This window comes from Schistocerca gregaria, chromosome 3 (genome assembly GCF_023897955.1).
Source record: "Schistocerca gregaria isolate iqSchGreg1 chromosome 3, iqSchGreg1.2, whole genome shotgun sequence".
NCBI classification, from domain to species: Eukaryota; Metazoa; Arthropoda; class Insecta; order Orthoptera; family Acrididae; genus Schistocerca; species Schistocerca gregaria.
Window position 1 is genome coordinate 587,436,821 of NC_064922.1, and position 20,208 is coordinate 587,457,028.

Here is a 20,208-nt window from a genome sequence, read left to right on the forward strand (position 1 = left end):
TGTAAGCAGGAAAGTTACCGGTGGGAAAGTGTGGCTAGCTAAGACTCACCGACAATGAAAAAGGTTTAGAGTCATTATATAGAAGAAATATGTGAGACCCAAACGTACATGGACGGGTGTAGTAAATTAGAAGAATTACAAAGTTAGAAGTTAAAAATGCCGCAGTAGATTTTAGGAAAATAACGGCACTGGGGAGTAAGGTGCTGAATGTTTTAGAACACTGTGCATCACTAACACTAATATTACCGACCATCGAAATATGATCTCCAGGAATGTGACTTAATAGTCATCTACCTATACCAAAGACGCCAAATCCGAAAGACTGCAAGATATGATACGAGCTTTGCTGATATGAGGCATAACACTGGGGCGAATGGGAAACAAAACCTTGTCGGAGGATCATTTTGGGTTCAAGAAGGGAAGGCAGAAAGAGAGGCTGTTTGATGCGTCTGGAAGATCATGGTAAGAACGATGAAAATCAGTACCAAGATGTTTCTGTTTTGTTTGTAGGCAGTGAGAAAGCTTTATCTGAAGTAAAATAGACACACTATTTAAAATTTTGAAAGAAGTAGAACAAGACTTGAAAGCTGAAAGACACTAACGGAACTTCACCTAAGCCAAAGAGCAACGGCGAGAGTGCAGGAGGAAGAAGTGGCTACAATAAATATTACAAAAGATGTGAGACAATACTGTCGTATTCTCCAGCCATATTTGTAGTGACAGACTTGTAGATGGAGCCTTCAATAATGTAGAATGAATAAGGACTGGAGAAGAGGTAGTTAAAGTAGTTTATGTGCTCAAGTAATACAATGAAGAAGATTTTCAGATAATGGTGGGTGAAATAAGGAAAACATTGGTAAGATGCTACTTTCTTATCAACAGTCCCAAAACGAATGTGTTGAAAGTTGCAGTACCACTAATTACAGCAAATAATGCACTAAATAAGTAGAAAAATGAACGAATCAAGTACTTCACTTACTTAAGGGTATGATTATTACAGCATAAAGTTGTACAAAACAAATAAGAAAGATCCCATTTTAAAGAACATATTTATAAAACTTTAGAGATTACTGACGGTAAGGGCAACCCCAACTCATGTAAGAAAGAGATCTGTAGATTGAGATATTTTTAGTGTAGTTGCATTCAGCTTGTAAACCTTAATGAAGGACAGTAATTGCTTTGGAAGCTTTGAAATGTGGATTGTAGGAAGAACAGAAAGAACTAAATTAAGAGACAGGTAAATGAATATGAGGTTTTCAAAAGAGTAAAAGAAGTGAGGTATCTTCTGAACTATTTCATAAAGAGAAAACTGATCTGGAGATTTATCTTCACAAAAGACTTGCAGTGAAAGTAAAACAGAAACGGAAAGAGTTAGAGGAAGACATGAGATTGTGATAGATTTGAGGGATACCCTGCAAAGCACAAAAGGAAACCAGAAGAAACTGACTTTTAGGAGGTCAAAATTAAGCTAAAACTCTCTTTCGACAGTTTTATAAACAGTGATGATTATGTACAGTAAACATACGAGCGCTGGAGAGCAAGCGATCTTGCCAGCACAGTAACGAAATCGTTCAGTGTATCACATGACACGAATGTGCTCAGGCTATTCGTTAACTTTGTACACATCAAAGTAATAGTGTGTGGTGATCAATATATGACTTTGTAATTTGACCAGATAGAGAAAAGCTTGATTTAGCGCAAACCCACACCATTGCCAGAGTTTCCATTCTGGTCTGAAGCACTTTTCAAGTATTGCAGAGAAGTTACAGTAAAAATTCCCAAAACAAACATAACACCTGTAAATAATGTTGCACTAAGTACAATGATATTACTTCGAACCACAAAGAATGAAGTCAATAAAACTATTAAAAACTAAAAAATAAAAGTCAGTAGGCTTAGGTGAAGTACCAATGTGTGTACTGAAACACTGCATGGGGATTATGCAAAGCACCTTAGCAAATATAATAAATGAATCCTTCACATCAGGAACATTTCAAGAGTAGTTAAAACAGGCAATAGTTGTACCTTTGCTTAAGAAAGGTAATGCAGAAGACATAGAAAATTAGCAACCATTTTCCCTGCTGTCAGTATTCTCAAAAATAATAGAAGCAATTATGAAAGAAAGATTAATGAATTAACTGAATAAATACAACTTTTTAAGCGAATCACAATTTGGTTTCCGAAGTGGCAAAAATATTGAGTCAGCCATAATAGAATTGACAAAAGTTGTTCTTGAAGATCTTGATAAAGATGAGTGTGTCACAGGCAAGTTTTTGGATCTTTCTAAGCCGTTTGATACAGTCACCCACAAGATGCTATTAAATAAATTAGAAGCATTAGGAATAAGAAGGGTAGCTAATGACTGGTTTCGATCATACCTAGCAGATAGGTTACAAAGAGTAGAGACAACACATACTTCAAATAGATCTAAACATTTAGTGAAACACTTATCAGGAGCAAAATACATCAATATATGGGTTCCAAAAGGTAGCATATTAGGACCAATACTATTCCTGATATCCATCAATGACTTTCCCATTAATATCACTCATGGTGAAAATATTCTCTTCGCTGATGACAGCAATATTATAGTCACTGAGAAAACAAGAGAACTCCTTGCTGAGAAAGCAAATGAAACTGTCAACGAAGTTTATGATTGGTCAATAAGCAATAAAGTGACATTGAACATAAAGAAAACTAATGAAATGAATTTCAGTTTGAACACAAAAAAGGACAATGTTAAATTAAATGGTGATGGCACTTTTATAGATTGTGTAACAAATGGAAAATTTCTAGAGATGAATATTGATTCTCAGTTGAAGTGGCGTGAACACACAAAGTTACCTGCAAACAGAATGTAGTCAGCGCATTATGCCCTTAGAATCTTATCATCAGTGTGTAACATGCAGTGTTTTTTAGTTACATATTATTCATATGTACACTCAATTCTTAGCTATGGCATTCTTTTTTGGGAAACAAATGCACACAACATGAATACAATTGTCAAACTCCACAAAAGAGCCAAAAGAATAATGACCAAAAGCACTAGTCGAGCGCATTGTAAAGATCTGTTCAAAACACTAGGGATTGTAACTGCTCCACGTGAACATATTTACGAGTCAGTTAGACATAAAAAATAACATTGGTAATTACTGCACAAACAGCTCTGTCCGTGATCATGCAACAAGGGATAGACTCAACTTACATTTAGCAAGAAAAAATAAACATAAAACACAAAACAGCATTTTCTACCAAGGAATGAAACTGTACAATAAATTACCAAAAGAGATTAAGGAAATTGCAAAAATGCACTTATTTAAAAAGGCATATAAAAGTATCTGTTATGCAATACATTTTATAGACTGAAGGATTACTTAGATAAAACAGAGTAGGGGTTTGATAAAAAATGTTGCACAAATAAGTAATAATAATAATGAAACTTGCTGGCAGATTAAAACTGTGTGCCGGACCGAGACTCGAACTCGGGACCTTTGCCTTTCGCGGGCAAGTACTCTACCAACTGAGCTACCCAAGCACGACTCACGCCCCGACCTCACAGCTTTACTTCTGCCATTATTCTGGAATAATAATAATGATTATAAAACATCCAACATTCCACATAACACCTTCACTTTATGTTTTTTCCTGCTTTTTTCCTTTCTACAAGTACTTACCCCCAAGCTATGCATAGCACAATACTAACACCTCTTCCTCTTTCTGAGCTCAACATCTCACTCATAATGGAGGGATGCTGACTCAGTTTGCCAGGAAAGCAAATGGGAAGTTGCGCTACAGATAATGGCCCAGGGAATACCAGTGTGTGAGAGAGCGTGTTTGTGTGTGTGTGTGTGTGTGTGTGTGTGTGTGTGTGTGTGTGTGTGTGTGTGTGTCTGTCTGTAGTGAGTGAAGTGTTGTGAAACAATGAGTGTATAGTGTGGACAGTGACTAATGGTGAGATATGAGTGAACGATGTGGCATTACACTATTTAATAGGTTATTTGTAAAAAATGTGTTGTATAACGGGAGTAAATCTAATGATTATGTCTAACTGCTGTAAACATGTGTGTATACGAATTAGCTTATTTTAAATTGATCTAAACTTGTGAATACTTTGGCATGTCCTATGTCATTGCAAAAAATTATCTACAGATAAATAAAGCTACTTCTACTACTACTAAATAAAAAAAAACCTCAGATAAATCAGGATGGGATAGGTATATAGCAGCAAAGAAAGAATTCTTTACATTTTGAAACTCACTTGGCACTTATTCATTCCAGTCTCATGACACGTTTTGGTTAGTTGATTCACACAATCTAGAGATGACGTTACCTGTGTTCCTAAATTTCTTATAAAATGTTCATATTCCAGGTAAAGTGTATGACTTGTCACATTTATGTTGTGAGTAAAGTTTTTGATCACCCCAATGTTATGTCGGCCAGGCTAAATTCCTTTTACAGAGATGGCATATCCTGAGAACCTAATGATGTGCTTGTCAAACACAACTTTTTAGCTCAGCAATGACACAACAGTTAGTAAAGATTTGAGTAAGACATCTACAACACGGTTAAGCTGTTTCCAAGAATGGATATTGTCGATTTATGAAACTACTCTGTTTTTGAGTTCAAACTATGAATGAAAGCGATAGAAGGTAATTTAGAATCTAATTATAGATAGCCGCTGTAAAGGAGATAAAGCGCTTGTCTCACCATGGTGAATGGAATAGTTCGGTGCCTCATTAAATTTTATTATACTAGTTTACAAGGTTAGGTGCATGAAGTCACCATACTCAATCGCCACTAGATTGTGAGTGTACTGGGGAACTTGTTTCAGAAGCTGTGCAGGAAACAGGCCTTTCACATGTCACAGTTTGAGGAGTATGCCATAAGTACCTGGATGCAGTGAAACATGTTGAAAATAAAGTTAACTGCTCTAGGCAACAATGTGTTGACTGCTTTTAGCCATCACAGTTTCTCATAGGGGATATCTAAGCGACAATGAAACTTGACTGTCTGTCCCAGTCAATGGTGAACTGACAACATCAATGAGCAGCCAAACTATCTCCACTAACCCTTCCCTTCCTTGTTACGGGATAGAACAAAAGCTGTACTGTCACCTATACTGACTTCAAGCAACAGGGTTCAGAACGTAGCAGGGGTCAACAAACCACCTTTAGAACACGTTGCATGGAGAAACAACAACTCAACTGAAGAGTTGTACTACACATTGGTGAAAACCGATAGGGCATTAATACGTCATATACTCTTTGCAAACAGCACAGTGTACAGACAGGTTGTGACGGTATTGTCGTAAGTGGCATGTTAACTGCGTCCTTTTGGCACTGTCATCGCCTCTTACCAACGAATGATACAGAAACCAACTATCCGATCATGTGTATTTCTTTGACACAGACTCCAGAAAGAACCATCACACAATCTCTCCTGGTCCGAGTCTGAATGATCGGAGGAGTACTGAGTAAGTCATGTGTTCTGATTACAAGTGAACTACTCTTGTGAGCAGTAAGAGGAAAAGGCCGGAACTTTTAAGCTGTGCATTAAGTATGAATCCTTAAGCCCCAGAATGAAGTTGGAAACCCAATGTTTAACACAACAGCCGCAAACACATAATTATACAAGTTAAGTGCAATTGCAACTACGTTTTGCATTCCTAACTTTGGACACAGAAGAGTAAAGCAAGAAACTAAGCACTCTGTTTACTGTGTCGAGCAGTGCACACTGGGGATCCGGAGCTATGAATTGCTGGCATTGTGCGGGAAGTGCCTCAATTTATTCTCCGTGCAAGGTCCAGTCACCCTGTGGACCCTAGCATGTCTGCTGTGTTGCTCCTCGGAGTTATGATAGCTTTTGCGGACTTTATTTTTCCTGATGACGTATACGTTGTGTTCTGTGATCGAGATAGAATGTCACTTACGTCTTTTTAACGAAATTGTGTTGAAAGTATCATATGTGGCCTCCAGAATCCTACTTCAGTTATTGAAGGTTCGCTCATTCTATTAGACGGTGTACAGCACTTGTGTAAAGGTGTCAATGCTGGTCAAGTGACCATCTCGGCAGTGGGTTCTCGCCACTTTCTAGTAGCGACCGAAAGAAGGGTTTTGTCCTAATACTTAAAGGAAGTCGTTGGAACACTGTCATAGAAGGGCAAATAAAGGAAGAGAAGGAAAAGACAATGAAAAGAGGGTAAAACGGCAAGCAGTCGAAGAGAAGAAAGGCAGTAAAAAGAAAATTGCTAGGAGTAGGTAACCAAACCCAGTTCTACAAGATTTCTTTTTGACAATGTTGAAAGCGGAGATTCCACGAACTGCGAAGAAATATTTTCAGACTCAAGGCAAGAAGTGCAGTGAATTCAGTACCATATGTGCTCCATCTCGGCTCACAAAATCTGTACGGGAGTGGAGGAAAAAAGTTTGACTTTTATTTGTGAAAAGTTAATTCGAATCATTTTTCACGATAAAATATATTTAGTTCTTTGTTAAAACAGTGTTTACCCACTTCTCTCTTTTTTTGTTTAAAGCTGAGTGGTCATACTGCCACTTGTGGAAATTGAATTGCTTAAACCACTTAATTTGATCCTAAGGTGATTGATGTAGTCTATATTATAATTCAGATTATAGTCACTAATTTCTATGAATTTGCATCTATTACTACTCCGCTTAAAAAGCAGGAATGCCCTAACCGGCGACTTTAATCAGCTACCCCCTTTTGTTGCTGTGCATTCCTTTATTCGCATTCGACAGGAACGTTATGTTATGAAGAATGTGTTTAATACATTTTTAATACACTGAGGCCCCAAGAAAATGGTATAGACATGTGTATTCCAGTACAGAGTTATGTAAACAGGAAGTATACGGCGCTGCGGTCGGCAACGCGTATATAAGACAAGTGTTTGGTGTAGTTGTTAGATCGGTTACTGCTGCTACAATGGGAGATTATCAAGATTTAAGTGGGTTTGAACGTGGCGTTATAAACGGCGCACGAGCGATGGGACACAGCATCTCCGAGGTAGAGATGAAGTGAGGTTTTTCCCGTACGGCCTTTTACCTAGCATACCGTGAATGTCAAGAATCAGATAAAAATGCAGATCTCCGACATCGCTACGGCCGGAAAAACATCGTGTAAGAACCGGACCAACGACGACAGAAAAGAATCATTCAACATGGCAGTAGTGTTACCCTTCCGCAAATTGCTGCAGATTTTAATACTGAGTCATTAACAAGCGTCAGCGAGAGAAACATTCACCGGAACATCATCAATATAGGCTTTCTGAACCGAAGATCCGTTCGTGTACTCTTGATGACTTCAAGACACCAAGCCTGGGCTAGTCAACACCGACATTGGACTGTTGATGACTGGAAACATGTTGCCTGGTCGTACGATTCTCATTTCAGACTGTATCGATCGGATGGACGTATACGAGTATGGAGACAACCTCATGAGTCCATGGAACCTGCATGTCAGCAGGAGACAGTTCAAGCTGGTGCAAGACCTGTATTGGTGTGGGGCTTGTGTGGTTGGAATGATATGGGACCTCTGATACGTCTAGATAGGATAACAGATGACACGTACGTAAGCATCTTCTCTCGTCGCCATCATCCATTCATGTCCATTGTTAATTCCGACGGACTTGGACAATTCCAGCAGGACAATGCGACGCCCCACACGTCTAGAATTGCTATAAAGTGGCTCCAGGAACACTCTTCACACTTCCGCTGGCCACCAATTTTCCCATAATGAACTTTATTGAGCATATTTGGGATGTCTTGCAATGTGCTGTTCAGAAGAGATCACCACCCGCTCGTACAGATTTTTGGAGAGGCCTGCAGAATAGCTTATGTCAGTTCCTTCCAGCACTGCTTCAGACATTAGTCTAGTGCATACCACGTCGTGTTGCAGCACTCCTCAGTGCTCGGAGGGCCCTTACACTATATTAGGCAGGTGTACCAGTTGCTCTGGCTCTTCAGTGTCAATCTAATACCACTGTTAATTACTTTATTAATCTTAATTATAATTACACAATATTAATACTGTTTTTATGGCACATATATTATACACGCAACACTGTTAAATGTTATTTTGTCTTTGAAGCTCTGTTTGCTGACTAAATTATGTGAATTCGGCGATGTCTTCTTCTATTTCCTATAGTATGTGCAGATTTGTATTGCGCTACATTATGACTGTATTGGTTTGTTGAAGCATTATTTTAATAGATCGTTTTGAATCCAAGTTCCATAATTACAGTAAGGAGGAACCATCCTCATTGCCTTGTATTTGGCTGCAAGCTCAATGTATTCAGACGACATAAATTTAGTGCTATTTATTGAGTGAATTACCTAATACTTGATGTTCTTTTATATAAGATATGCTTATTCTTCTTTTCTTTTGTCCAGATTTACGTAAGCGTGTGTACTATGATAAAATAATTTCATCAGTTGTGGGCAGATTGTGTTTACAAATTGAAAAGTGGGTCATGAACATTCATAAAATAGAGCACAGCTCCGCAGATCAGGGCTTTGCCTAACTACTCATGATAATTCTTAACAGAGACACAGACTACAAGACTGAAACAGGGGATTCAGTACTTAAAACTCACGAGAAATAGAATGAAATCGACAATGAGATTTCAAAGATTAAGTAGATTTATAATGGACCATTCAAATTTGAGATCTTCCTACTTCCTAATCTATGCTGTCTTGTGCTCCCACTTTAGATACACAATTGGGTGGATGTGACATTATCGGTCCAAAACCGTATCAGAATAGAGATAACTGCTTTTAATATGAGGTAACAATATGAATCTGAGACTAATACGAGGGGCCTTCAGTATGTAATGCAACATAATTTTCACTGAGAACAAATTGGTTTTATTCAGGTCTACAATACGAAATATTGTTCTGAACTCTTTTGGCTAAAAAACTATTTTTCACCATCATCTCTGTTCAATGCGATTGTCTTATGCCCCATTACTAGGAGCTCCTGAATGCCAGCGTGGTATCATTCTACTGGTTGATGTCAGAGTCAACATTTTGCTGCATCAGTAGCCTATCCACCATCTACGTGCTGCTTCCTGCGGAGTGCATCCTTAATTGGACCATACTCATTAAAGTCGGAATGTGCTTAGAGCTGTAGTGTGGCTGAGGAAGAACAGTCCAATGACGCTACGTGGGCTCTGCACATAATTGTGTAAGGCCTTTCATTATCATGGAGAAAGAATTCGTTTGCATATTTGTGGCGACGAAATGATGAACTCATTCCTTCAATTTGCAGCGGGTAGCACAATAACTTTAAATTTGATCGTTGGACCATGAGAGAGAACACCGAATGGAATAACCTTGTAAGTGGGCTGTTTAGGTTTTTATGTTGGTAACGCCACTTAGCGTTCTGTATAAAAATTACTGACTGTGCTGTGTCCAGTCTGTGGCTGGTTGGACTCATTGTTGGAATATCCGCTTGTGAAGTGTTGGGCAGTTGGATGAGGACAGCTCGTAACGTTCTGCAGTTGGAGGTGAGCAGCCAGCGCTGGTGGATGTGGAGAGAGAGATGCTAGAGTTTTGAGCTGACAATCTGGACGTGTGTCTGTCAGAAAAGGAAAAATTTGTAAAATAGATGCCATACGATTTTGTTAGATTCAATTAAACAAATATATATATTATTAAGGTAAATACATTGTTTCTTCTCTATCAAAATCTTTCATTTGCTAACTATGACTATCAGTAGTTAGTGCCTTCAGTAGTCAGTATATTTTATTTAGCTGGCAGTATTGGCGCTCGCTGTATTGCAGTAGTTCGACTACCGGAGATTTTTGTGAGGTAAGTGATTCATGAAAGGTGTATGTTATTGTTAGTCAAGGCCTTTCTTTTGTAGGGCTTATTGAAAGTCAGATTGCGTTGCGCTAAAAATATTGTCTGTGAGTTTAGTGATGATCAGAATTAGTAAAGAGAGAAATGCCTAACGACGTTCAGTTTCGCCCAGCTGTTTGAAAATAAAATAATGTAGAAGTTTACCAGCACAGTAATTCACAATTTTTCTAAGTAGACGTTTCATATGACGACCCTTAGCTGAGGGTACCTCACTCGAATTATCTGATTTTTTCTTGTAGTTTGTATAATTAGAGTAGTTATTGTTTATTGCTAGCGCGTAACTGTAGAGAGAATCTCCTTTGTAGTTGTACTTTTTCATTGTTGTACTGTAAAACAGTTGTGGCATGCATGTAGATTTGCACCATTATTTCGCAGCCACGCTTCCAATTATTTCGATATTATTTTCAGTCTATGGTAATGTGTTTTCTTATTTTACTCTTCAAACTGAGCTTTTCTGTGTTATCGTGTGAAATATTTTGACAATTTGGAGTGTGAAAAACGTAATACTAGGCTCTAAAGTAGGCTGAGAAATGACAGTGAAGACGAGAGTAGTGTCTTAGCGCCCCCGTGTAATGAATTAACAAATATTCAGATTATTAATTTGGCAATTGTGCATAGGGAATTGGAGCGGGCTGCAAACAATGGTGCAGGCAGTGAAACAGCTAGTGAACAGGGTAGTGTTGTCGATCGATCGGTCGGCAACAGCTCGCCCCAGGAGCCCGAAATTACAGGACACAATACTGCAAATACCGTACATTCAGGTTCTGCGTCCTTACCTTTTTCTCAATTAAGTCAAGACACATTTTCTGCTTTTCAAAATGCGAATGCTGCCGGTGGAAATACACTGCCGATAGGCACAAAGTTTCAGACACTAATACATGTTTCAGACACTAATACACTATTATTGCTATTAATGCAACAAATGAAACAAAATCAAAAACAAATGGAACTAAATCAAAAACAATCACAGCAACAAATGGAACAAAATTCAACAAACAAGTGAAGGTTTAACTGCTGAGTTACTTAAAATCGAATCGAAATGTCAAAAACTCTGAAATGATGTAAAAACACGAATGTTGTGAGCATTTTCAACCTATTTCTTCGCGGCATGAAAATGCAATTCAGAATCACGAAGCAGCCAAAAAGAACTACAAACTATTGTTCATAAAAACCAGAACACCTTGCAAGCTAAAGTTGACTCCGTTGCATCTACCGATTCGATTACTCATATTGCAAAAACTCAGGAAAATTTAAGAGACACAGTAAATACTCTGAAACTTGGTTCAAAAAGAGCACACGGAGGAAATCAGTTCACTATCAAAGCAAGTAGTCTAACTTTCGGATCAGCTAATTAATCTATCTACGAGGGTAGATGATAATCTGAATGACACAAGACCGGTAGTCTTTACTGACCCAGAAAAGTACGAACAAATTAGGAAATTCAAACAAAATCAGAATCAAATTAATACGCAACACAAATCAGAAATCCGGGAAGTACAATATCAGTTGGCACAAGTAATAGAAGAATTCCATATTTCAGAGGACACTCGTGCTCCAATACGGGAAGAGGGACTTAGAAATACGGAAAAGCCGCAAAATAATAACACGCGGCTCCTCCGAACTTATGAAAGAAATTGTCAAGGTGCACCGAATTTTGAAATGGAACCGCCGACACGACGTAACAATCACCGATATGCGACTTGCTGACATGATGATTTTAACTATAAGCTGTTATTACTACACGTAGATTCAAAACATTTAAGAATTCTGGCAACGACATTCATTCACAAGCGTGGCTTCATCAGTTCACTCATTGTTTTCCTCACAACTGGTCATTAGAGCACACATAAAAATTTATGTGTGGTTACTTAAGACTAATCCTACTGTAAGAGTGCGTTCTGTCATTCAAGATCGTCACAGTGAAGGAGAATTTTATCATGCCTTCCTCTCAGCATATTGGACTCAAGTTACATGATCGCGTAAAACATAGCATCGTAATGATGAAACACTTTGAATAATCTGAATTCTCCAGTTTTGTCAAATATTTTGATGACATGTTGCAGAAGAATCAGTACCTGTCAAACCCATACAGCCCCTCAGAAATCATCCGCATTTGCCTAATCAAATTGCCTGAACATTTACGACAGATTATTTTGGCAGGACGTTGCAAAGACGACATGGAAGCTTTTCAGGGAGTGTTACAAGAATTGCAAATTGACACTGACAATCGGAGGACGCGAAACCAGGAGAACAACAGTTACAGGTCACATCCATCACAATTACATGACGACAGAAATAATACCTGTACAGGAGAATGCTATGCTTACAACGCAAATCCTGACGAAAACAGACAGCACCCGTATGACAACCGTTGGCAGAGTAGTAATAATTGCACAGAAAGATCGCATTTCCGTAGTAATGACTATGACAGAGACAATCAGAGAAACAGACAATACGGGAACCAAAATAATTATTATCAAGGGAGACAGAATAACTTGAGATGCAACGGTCCACCGCTCAGTTACAACTCAGGGAGAAATTCTCCACCACGTGACCGAGAACAAAGAAATTACAGAGCTACCGACACGACGACAGACGTTATAGTCAAAACGACAGACCTGAATTTCGTCAGAAATGGCGGTATTCAAACAGGGCAGGGCTCTCTTGGCAAGGTGAATTTGTAGAACTTAGGTCTCCTAATCCCAATAACGACGCTCGAAAGAGACAATAGACAATGACCCACACCGCAGGCGGCCGCGTGCGCCGGCTGGCTCAGTGAAAAATAACGTAGACTCTACCCTTGAGAAAAATTTGAGCATTTTTTACCGATGCATACCACATGATAATTGCGTTGAAGCTGAAGCTCTATGTACTAGGAAGATTATAGGTTTACACCACATTTCACAAGTAAAAACATTTATTGAGAGATAATTTGCTTTCTGAATTAGTCTTTACCATAAAATGTTTCACTTCACGTTACTAGTACGCTTTGTCACACTTAGAAACTGTTAACATGCAACAATGTTTTGAAGTCAACTATGAAGACAAAAACCTAGGGAACTTATTTAGACAGTAATTAAGAATGCATTTTTGTAGTGAACAGACGATACAATGTTATTGTGTGTGCATTCTTGCTTGTCAGTTGCACGATTTTGGAACGACTATAAGGCTTACATATTTGGAACATATACTGCTAATGAGATTTTAATGCAACATTTTGGTTTACTTGAAAAGACATTCAGGATTTAAAGTAATTTATGAGAGCTAACAGATGACACAGTGATTAGTTTATTTGACTTCTACACGATTATATCATGGTGCTATTAATGAGTGACACAATTTACATTATTCCTTTTCCGTTTTATCTGTTTTATATCTGCACAGTTTTTCTCTATTATTCTGGAAAGTAAAACATGTTTTAGTAGTAACTTTTGTGGTATAGCTACAATGAGATAGGTATTTTCGTTACACAACAATACATTATAGTACAGTACTTTCTTGGTTATGGTAATATAATAATTACGATATCTACATGCATAGCAAGTCACTTTTGTTTATGATGAGGTAAGTACATTGACTTTTGCAGAACTTTGCTTACAGGAGACGATAATTACGACACTTGGCACATTTTTACCGTTACGTAATGACAGAGACTATCTTACAACAAGACGTACAGTTTAGCGCTACAGTGCACGTATCTGAGTGATTAATTTTGTACTGAAAACGGTTATTTTTAAAGATTTTTGAATTACAAAGATACAAAGGTTTTCCGTGATACATTTCATTCGATTGCTGTAATCTGTAACATCTGAGTGTATAATTACATTTATCCTCAGGAGGTACACACCTACTTTGTGTACTAAGCGTGTGGCAAGCGATAGGAGCCCTAACTAATATGGTAATTGCATATACAACTTTACACATCGGTACCATATTTCTCTAACACATAATTACTTGCATTGTGGGCTCCCAGCTGCATGACAGTCACCTGGAAAAACGCAGTGGGTCTGCACCTGTGGTGGCCCACCAATACCATAATTTCTACCAGGACTACAGTGGGTCTGCTGTGTGATGACCTACCTACCAATATTCTTCAAAACTTGGGGAGCAAAATAACTGATGATGGTCGAAGTAGAGAGGATACAAATGTAGACTGGCAATGGCAAGAAAAGCGTTTATGAAGAAGAGAAATTTGTTAACATCGAATATAGATTTATGTATCAGGAAGTCGTTTCTGAAAGTATTTGTATGGAGTGTAGCCATGTATGGAAGTGAAACATGGACGATAACTAGTTTGGACAAGAAGAGAATACAAGCTGTCGAAATGTGGTGCTACAGAAGAATGCTGAAGATTAGAGGGGTAGATCACATAACTAACGAGGAGTTATTGAATAGGATTGGGGAGAAAAGAAGTTTGTTGCACAACTTGAGTAAAAGAAGGGATCGGTTGGTAGGACATGTTCTGAGGCATCAAGGGATCACAAATTTATCATTGGAGGGCAGCGTGGAGGGTAAAAATCGTAGAGGGAGACCAAGAGGTGAATACACTAAGCAGATTCAGAAGGATGTAGGTTGCAGTAGGTACTGGGAGATGAAGAAGCTTGCACAGGATAGAGTGGCATGGAGAGCTGCATCAAACCAGTCTCAGGACTGAAGACAACAACAACAACAACAACCTTTTCGTTAGTTATGTGATCTACCCATCTAATCTTCAGCATTCTTCTGTAGCACCACATTTCGAAAGCTTCTGTTCTCTTCTTATCCAAACTATTTATCGTCCATATTTCACTTCCATACATGGCTACACTTGATACAAATACTTTCAGAAACGACTTTCTAACACTTAAATCTATACTCGATGTTAACAAATTTCTCTTCTTCAGAAACGATTTGGTTGCCATTGCCAGTCTACATTTTATATCCTCTCTACTTCGACCATCATCTGTTATTTTGCTCCCCAAATAGCAAAACACCTTTACTATTTTAAGTGTCTCATTTCTTAATCTAATTTCCTCAGCATCACCCGATTTAATTCGACTACATTCCATTATCCTCCTTTTGCTTTTGTTGATTTTCATCTTACATATTCCTTTCAAGACACTGTCCATTCCGTTCAACTGCTCTCCCAAGTCCTTTGCTGTCTCTGATAGAATTACAATGTCATCGGCGAACCTCAAAATTTTTATTTCTTCTCCATGGATTTTAATACCTACTCCGAATTTTTGTTTTGTTTCCTTTACTGCTTGCTCAATATACAGATTGAATAACATCGGGGAGAGGCTACAACTCTGTCTCGCTCCCTTCCCAACCACTGCTTCCCTTTCATTCCCCTCGACTGCCATCTGGTTTCTGCACAAATTGTAAATAGCTTTTCGCTCCCTGTATTTTACCCCTGCCACCGTTAGAATTTGAAAGAGAGTATTCAAGTCAACATTAACTAAAGCTTTCCTTAAGTCTACAAATACTAGAAACGAAGGTTTCTCTTTCCTTAATCTTTCTTCTAAGATATGTCGTAAGGTCAGTATTGCCTCACGTGTTCCAACATTTCTACGGAATCCAAACTGATCTTCCCCGAGGTCGGCTTCTACCAGTTTTTCCATTCGTCTGTAAAGAATTCGCGGTAGTATTTTGTAGTTGTGACTTATTAAACTGTTAGTTCGCTAATTTTCACTTCTGTCAACACCTGATTTCTTTGATATTGGAATTATAATATTCTTCTTGAAGTCTGAGGGTATTACGCCTGTCTCATACATCTTGCTCACCAGATGGTAGAGTTTTGTCATGACTGGCTCTCCCAAGGCCGTCAGTAGTCTTCACGCCGTATCGTATCTCCCATTTCATCTTCATCTACATTCTCTTCCATTTCTATAATATTGTCCTCAAGTACATCGCCCTTGTATAGACCCTCAATATACTCCTTCCATCTTTCTGCTTTCTCTTCTTTGCTTAGAACTGGGTTTCCTTCTTAGCTCTTGATATTCGTACAAGTGGTTCTCTTTTCCCTAAAGGTCTCTAATTTTCCTGTTGGTAGTATCTATCTCACCCCTAGTGAGATAAGCCACTATATCCTTACATTTGTCCTCTAGCCATCCCTGCTTAGCCAATTTGTACTTCCTGTCGATCTCGATTTTGAGACGTTTGTATTCCTTTTTGCCTGCTACATTTACTGCATTTTTATATTTTCTCCTTTCATAATGGATTTATTAATCACGGTGCAGTAAATATTCACTACGTCACACGTCATACTGGGCATGTAGTACTGTAATCTATACTTTATTCAAGATACGAGTAAGAAGTTCGCCAAATCATAATTCCTTGGGTAGGAACTCAAAATTGATCTGAGCACTATGGGACTTAACTTCTGAGGTCATCAGTCTCCTATAACTTACAACTACTTAAACCTAACCAACCTAAGGACATCACACACATCCATGCTTGAGGCAGGATTCGAACCTGCGACCGTAGCGGTCTCGCGATTCCAGATTGTAGCGCCTAGAACGGCTCGGCCACTCCGGATGGCAGATAGGAACTAATGTGGTAGGATAGAGACTGTGAACAAATCAATCTCTGGATGTACACTCACAATCCTTTGGGTAAATCTTTTCCAAGTTATCGAATTTCGGCTAAAATTTAGTCTCTTAGGCTTGAAGCCGAGACAAGAGATACAATATCACTAGATATAAACAGCAACATACTTTCGTAACTCATTAAATTTTCTAAATGGCCGAAAGTAATGACAATACTATTTGAGCGGTGTCGCACATCGGTCAAGCAAAGGTATGAGTGAGTCGTCATTCTGTGTTACCAAAACGAGAACTATGCGGAATATATACACTCCTGGAAATTGAAATAAGAACACCGTGAATTCATTGTCACAGGAAGGGGAAACTTTATTGACATATTCCTGGGGTCAGATACATCACATGATCACACTGACAGAACCACAGGCACATAGACACAGGCAACAGAGCATGCACAATATCGGCACTAGTACAGTGTATATCCACCTTTCGCAGCAATGCAGGCTGCTATTCTCCCATGGAGACGATCGTAGAGATGCTGGATGTAGTCCTGTGGAACGGCTTGCCATGCCATTTCCACCTGGCGCCTCAGTTGGACCAGCGTTCGTACTGGACGTGCAGACCACGTGAGACGACGCTTCATCCAGTCCCAAACATGCTCAATGGGGGACAGATCCGGAGATCTTGCTGGCCAGGGTAGTTGACTTACACCTTCTAGAGCACGTTGGGTGGCACGCGATACATGCGGACGTGCATTGTCCTGTTGGAACAGCAAGTTCCCTTGCCGGTCTAGGAATGGTAGAACGATGGGTTCGATGACGGTTTGGATGTACCGTGCACTATTCAGTGTCCCCTCGACGATCACCAGAGGTGTACGGCCAGTGTAGTAGATCGCTCCCCACACCATGATGCCGGGTGTCGGCCCTGTGTGCCTCGGTCGTATGCAGTCCTGATTGTGGCGCTCACCTGCACGGCGCCAAACACGCATACGACCATCATTGGCACCAAGGCAGAAGCGACTCTCATCGCTGAAGACGACACGTCTCCATTCGTCCCTCCTTTCACGCCTGTCGCGACACCACTGGAGGCGGGCTGCACGATGTTGGGGCGTGAGTGGAAGACGGCCTATCGGTGTGCGGGACCGTAGCCCAGCTTCATGGAGACGGTTGCGAATGGCCCTCGCCGATACCCCAGGAGCAACAGTGTCCCTAATTTGCTGGGAAGTGGCGGTGCGGTCCCCTACGGCACTGCATAGGATCCTACGGTCTTGGCGTGCATCCGTGCGTCGCTGCGGTCCGGTCCCAGGTCGACGGGCACGTGCACCTTCCGCCGACCACTGGCGACAACATCGATGTACTGTGGAGACCTCACGCCCCACGTGTTGAGCAATTCGGCGGTACGTCCACCCGGCCTCCCGCATGCCCACTATACGCCCTCGCTCAAAGTCCGTCAACTGCACATACGGTTCACGTCCACGCTGTCGCGGCATGCTACCAGTGTTAAAGACTGCGATGGAGCTCCGTATGCCACGGCAAACTGGCTGACACTGACGGCGGCGGTGCACAAATGCTGCGCAGCTAGCGCCATTCGACGGCCAACACCGCGGTTCCTGGTGTGTCCGCTGTGCTGTGCGTGTGATCATTGCTTGTACAGCCCTCTCGCAGTGTCCGGAGCAAGTATGGTGGGTCTGACACATCGGTGTCAATGTGTTCTTTTTTCCATTTCCAGGAGTGTATATATATATATATATATTTGCTTGACAGAATAAGAGGGTATGGACAGTGACAGAGTGAGATAGAGACGGGTAGGCATCAAGAAGTGAATCTCTGGAAGTAATTGCGGTCACCGACAGAGAGCGTGCCACTGCGAGACTAGCCGTCCCTCTCGGCATGTAGACCGAGGACAGTGCGTGGACTGGACGCGAGGCGGACGGTACTGTGACAGAAACCTTGCCCGTTGGTGGCAGCGTCACAAGCCTAGGTTGCGCTGCACGGATCTGGAATTCATCCACCAAGAATGCTGAACACGGGAGCTGGTGATCGACTAGGTCGTGTAACCAAACGGTAGGCTAACCTTGATAATCTTCAAAAGGTGTTGTGAAGATATAAGCAGCAGTATCAAAATAAATCCATTAAAGGGCACGAGCACTAACAGTGACGTGGCAGAGCACAGTGTAACTGTTCAGTAGTGTTGCATTTATTCCGGGCTGCTTAATGTCAAATAAAGTGTTCTGAAGCACTTCTTTGACAACCAGTAATCATCTAGTATGTTCCACTTCCGACAATCGGTGTCTCATTTCATCTTAGTAAAATTTACGAAACATATGTATCACTACGATGCATATCTGTGATCGTGGATGCAATCCGACAGGTAGAAGTTGTGGGTCACAATGGAAAAAAACCTGAAACATCGTTAAATACCGCAAGTATCGAAAATATAATAATATTAATAAATTTTCCTTCTGTGTATGAGGATGGGAATACAGATTAGATAATAAATAATATTTCAAAGTATTAGGATTAAACGATATTAATTCCTCGCACATTGTCTGGCTTGCAAACAATAGCATTGGTGGATGAGGTCGCTCGTTTGCTAAGTGTTTTTACTCTACCGTGTGAAATATTGGACTTCTAGCAGTAAGACTGCCATGGAGATAGGTTTATGGTTCTTTTATGCTAGGACTTTATCATTTTCCATCGAATTGCACACAAACCTTTGCCATGTCGCAGCCGCTTACATCATTGTTAAAACTACTAAAATGAAAAAAAGGCATAGATATTAATAAAACATATATTCAAGAAACAACATAAATTATGAATAGGCACATATAAATAATAATTTATGCTTGGCAATACATTAATATAAATGACTACGTCGATGAGCCTTTTAAACCTGCCTAAGTTCGGTACGTAAGAAAATGTCTCGACTTACAGAGCAATGGCAAAATGCGTCAGTACAGAAACAGATTACCTCACCACTCCGAGAAGAGCGAGAGGAGAAGAAGTTGAAGTATAATATTAAAACGTTTGCTCTTTTCTCACCGCAGTTACATGTTGTTTATCGATAGCGCCTAGTATCATACACAACTGGAAATTGAAATAAGAACACCGTGAATTCATTGTTCCAGGAAGGGGAAACTTTATTGACACATTCCTGGGGTCAGATACATCACATGATCACACTGACAGAACCACAGGCACATAGACACAGGCAACAGAGCATGCACAACGTCGGCATTAGTACAGTGTATATCCACCTTTCGCAGCAATGCAGGCTGCTATTCTCCCATGGAGACGATCGTAGAGGTGCTGGATGTAGTCCTGTGGAACGGCTTGCCATGCCATTTCCACCTGGCGCCTCAGTTGGACCAGCGTTCGTGCTGGACGTGCAGACCACGTGAGACGACGCTTCATCCAGTCCCAAACATGCTCAAGGGGGGACAGATCCGGAGATCTTGCTGGCCAGGGTAGTTGACTTACACCTTCTAGAGCACGTTGGGTGGCACGCGATACATGCGGACGTGCATTGTCCTGTTGGAACAGCAAGTTCCCTTGTCGGTCTAGGAACGGTAGAACGATGCGTTCGATGACGGTTTGGATGTACCGTGCACTATTCAGTGTCCCCTCGACGATCACCAGAGGTGTACGGCCAGTGTAGGAGATCGCTCCCCACACCATGATTCCGGGTGTTGGCCCTGTGTGCCTCGGTCGTATGCAGTCCTGATTGTGGCGCTCACCTGCACGGCACCAAGGCAGAAGCGACTCTCATCGCTGAAGACGACACGTCTCCATTCGTTCCTCCATTCACGCCTG